The sequence below is a fragment of the Delphinapterus leucas genome, chromosome 3 (genome assembly GCF_059928025.1).
Source record: "Delphinapterus leucas isolate spDelLeu-1000000601 "Yukka" chromosome 3, BTC_Dleu_Yukka2, whole genome shotgun sequence".
NCBI classification, from domain to species: domain Eukaryota; kingdom Metazoa; phylum Chordata; class Mammalia; order Artiodactyla; family Monodontidae; genus Delphinapterus; species Delphinapterus leucas.
In genome coordinates this window covers 50460370-50464849 of record NC_143131.1, presented here as the reverse complement: position 1 = coordinate 50464849, position 4480 = coordinate 50460370, and positions in this window count along the sequence as shown.

Sequence of the window (4480 nt, the reverse complement as noted above, 5' to 3'; positions counted from 1 at the left end):
TTGGCTGCCTTTGGTCTTCATTGCTGCATGCGGGCTTTCTCTAGTTGTGGCGAGCAGGGGCTACTCTTCGTTGTGGTGCGCAGGCTTCTCATTGCAGTGGCTTCTCTTGCTGCAGAGCACGGGCTCTAGGCATGTGGGCTTCAGTAGTTGTGGCTTGTCGGCTCTAGAGCGCAGGCTCAGTAGCTGTGGCGCACGGGCTTAGCTGCTTCGCTGCATGTGGGATCTTCCCAGACCAGGGCTCGAACCCGTGTCCCCCGTATTGGCAGGCAGATTCTTAACCGCTACGCCACTAGGGAAGCCCCAGACTTACCTTTAAAACCAAATTCAAGTACCCCCTCTTGCCTAAAACACTTCGGCCAGAAATTACCCCGCTCCCCTCTGAGCATCCAGGGCACTTTCTCTAACATGTGGAAACTTTTAGTGACTTGTGTTCTGCCTTTTTACAAAAGTGTAAATAAAGTTAATGAAATGGAAACAGGAACCCAAGGACAGGTGAAGGAGGGAGCAGACTGAGCACTCCCTATCAGAGAACTGAGGAATTACATCATTTGCTTTGAAAACATGTAGCCTTGCTTGAACACTTAATGGTCCCATATCACCCATGCTCCTTGTATCGTCCGGCAAGTTACACATTGTACAAACCTATTCTACTGAAAGCTCTTTGAGGACAGGGTATGTGTCTTAAAGATCTCTGTCCTTGATACACACTGTTGGTAAGCAATAGTTCCTATCCATCTAATGATAGCTGACAATTATTGAATGCTTATTATCTACTTGGCCCTGTTCTAAGTGCTTTACCTTAAATCCTCACAATAACCACATGAAGCAGATCCCATTATTAGCTTCATTTTTCTAATCTTAGGCTTTGAAACTGAAGTTCAGAGAAGTGAAGTAGCTTGTCCAAGTTTGTGCAGCAAGTCTGAGGCTAAGCTGGGGTATGAATCTGAAGTCTGTCTTCAGAATTCATGCTACCCTGTCTGCTACTGCCTGTCATTAATGGACTAACAAAATATGGTCATTAATTATATGCATGCAAATTATAATTGTTCATATTTTGTTCCCAGATGTAGACCATCTTGGTATTTTCTGTTTCACTGAATTTCTAAGCAAATGAAAGTCAATAATCCCCTTAGTGTTGACCAGGTAGACTGGAGTACCTTTTGGGGTCAGCACCTCTGCACATTAAAGCTGACCCTGCCACCTACTTGATGTGTGGCCTTGAACAAGTCACTTAACCTTTCTTGTTTCTCATCTCCAACTTCTATCATTGGGCATTTACAGAGGATTTGTTGCCATAGTAATACAAAATAATACTGACCTATCTCTCAGGAGTGAGTGTCATGGGGATTAACTAATTTACAGCTGTGAAGAGCTTTCAACATATGAACTGCTAAACAACAGTGAGATCGTAAAGAGAATTTAAAACACCATCAGCTTGTGGAGTGTGCCCATTTGATGCCCATCATTATATGTTTAACTATTAGCATTACTACTCATAATAAACTTTTATGAGGTACTTTAGGTGGTTGGAGTGTTTTTATGAGAGCTAATTAGTTGTTCCAACCAGTTCTATGAGGTAGGTCAGTATTTGTATCATCCCTGTTTTGGAAATTACATTAAATTGGTGCACGCATCATTAAAAAAATCTTAAACTTCTCGATAAAAGCATTCCGTGATTGGAGACAATTCTCATACAGCCATCACTCCTAACACAAAGCTCCAGCGGTAGGGCAATGGGAGTGGATTCTGCATGTGATGCCAATATATAATGTTGGCAAATCTTTTTATTTTTAATTGTTTTGATGTTTGCACATTAAATAGGTGGTGAGTCTTGTTCTAGGTTCTTTTGTGTATCAGTCAGGGTGCATTTCAGAAAATTGATCCCATTCTAGATATTTTAAACAAATTTAATACAAGAAATTGGTTACATGTGTTTTGGATGGGTTATAAGAGCAAATAGGAGAATTAGGTGCTAGGAGAACAATTAGGAAGAAGAGGTCATACCCAGAAACTAGTAACTTCAGGAATCAGTCCCATTTCCAAGGACTGGGGGAAGAAAAGGGAGGAGATCAAGTTTGCAGAGTCCTGGAGCATCCGCTGCTGCTGGGCTAGAACCACAGAGAGAAGCTCCACTGTAGGAGCTAGAATCACAAAGGGAGGCAGTCATGTCCAAAGATGCTGCCAGAGCACGAAACAACAGCTTCCCCTCTGCTCCTACCCTCTAATCTTGCATGAGTGCTTCCTATCAGTAGAAATTAATAGGAAGTCTTGGGCAAGGGAGCCTGGGAAACATGGTTGTAGGTTTCTAACTCTAGCTTCACAGAGTTAGGTGGATGAGGATGGATGCAGGGTTGAGCGAGAGCAGGTAAGTAACTGGCCTGTCTCTTAAGTTCACTAAATTTTTCCTGGTGATCAGGGGGATTCAGAAGCTTGCTCCAAGGCCTTTACACCAGCAAGTTGTAGACCTGCTATTCAAGCTCAGGCTTGCCAACTCGAAGTGTAATGTGTATTTCCAGTGCCACATTCCATCTCTCTCTTGGTGTGCTCACCTGCCCTGTGAGGCTCCAGTGTCATGTGGTAAGAATGTTCATCTCTACCTATCTTCAAGGGTGGAATGAGGATTAAATTAGATCATGTACATAAAAGCACTCGGTCGTCACTAATGCAACCCACAAATGAAAGCTAGTTTTGTAATTTGTAAATAAATTTTACAAAAATATCTGTAAACTAAGTCCAAGATCAAAATGAGATTTTGTTACTGACCTTTTGAAGTCGGACCCCAGCAAAGGTCCTCCCGCCCACTGTTGTTTGAGCCAATAGAGCAAGACGGAGCCTGATTCAGAAGCAAAGGAAGGTTTTCTTCTTTGATCAGGCTGGAGAGGTGGAAGCTCAGGCTCTACAGCACACCCTCTCCCCGCAGGCCGTGGGCTGGGCTGCTCCATAGGGATCTCCTCAGCGGGGAGGGGGCGGGGTTCTCCTGAGGCGGGCGCAGCTGTGCAGCTCGGGCGCCAGCTCACAGTGCCGCGTGCAGCGTCTCTGCGCACAGCCCGCTGCCGCCATCTTGGATCGGGGTGTCGAGCACAGCGCTTCTCCACACGCTCAGCAAGCTGAGTTCTGTAGAACCGGGTGCGAGGCCTCTACACGCGACCCCCTGTGAGCAAGTGAAACTAGACTGAGCACAAAGGATAAAAAGGTTAGACTTTCTTTTTAAATACGCAGATTCTATTTTTATTTTCTGGGAATTGTTAATGGGCTTCGCTGGTGACAATTTCTCTTCCCTTAGAATGTAGTTGGATCACCTTGTATCTGGACCGTGGCTGAAAATTGAGTGTGTGGGGGGACTGCCTTTCAGTTGGTAGTTGCTCTTCTTGTTGGGTTCAGATGGAGCTGAAGAATTACTTTTACTGGCCGTTCGAGAATTGCTTGCGGCTTTTAATTTATTCTGACTGGCTTTTAAACATGTCGCCAGGTTTTAGTCATACAATCCTTATTTTCAAATAAGTATCATTACATTATTATTAATAATCCCATTGCATAGAACAGGAACTGAGATATAACACATGTTCATTAAATAGTTGGTGAGAAAGAAATAACATCTCTAGACTCCTGATTTCCACTTTCTGAGTGGGAGTGGTGGTGTATCGGAAGGAACATTCTTGGCTGGGTAAACTGAGGCCAATTATTTACCTCTCTGAACACAATAGGAGTGTGAGTTTGAGGATAATTGTGATAATGTGTGTTAAAGTGTTTGGTAAAATTTGAAGTGCTGTCCCAATATTAAGGACTGCTGCCGAGTTGTCTTGCTGCCTCCTGGACTATATAAAAATATGGCTTTGCAAACACTGAGAAATCCTTATGAGGAAACAAGACTCTGTAGCGTCCTATCATCTGTCATTCCCCAATGTCATGAACTGTACTTAGTGTTCATGCCCACCCTTCCCCATTGGAGACAATGAAATCACTCTTATGGCTGTTGTTTTCCCAAGTAACAGCCTTATCATTTGTATTGCTCTGAGGAAGGCTATGTTGGAATCACTCATCCCAAACCCCTGTTTTTCATCAGTCACTTTTTGGCTGCAGAACCCCATGGAGGAGACAATATCCAAATTGCTTTCAATCCAATAACTCACCCCAGACAACAATAAAAACAATGACAGCAAATCTAAACCCAAGCACTGGATGTTAAGTGACCCATGCATTGGAAGGTGAGCAACCATTTGCAGGGATCCTTGTACCACCTTTGATCTGTTTGTTTAAGATGCCGGGCTACAGTCTATGGTTGTCATCTCTGGAAGCTTTTTCTTTTCTTGGAAGTGATCCAACTACTTTCTCTCTAGGCTCGAGACTGCTATCCTCCCTTTGTTTAAGCTGGGTTGGCAGGGACTCAAACTCTGCTACCTCTCCCTTCCCCTGTGGCCTGAGAGCCTGAGGCCACTCAGGGCCAGAGGCATATTTTAAAATGAAGTCTAGAGCTAAGTCT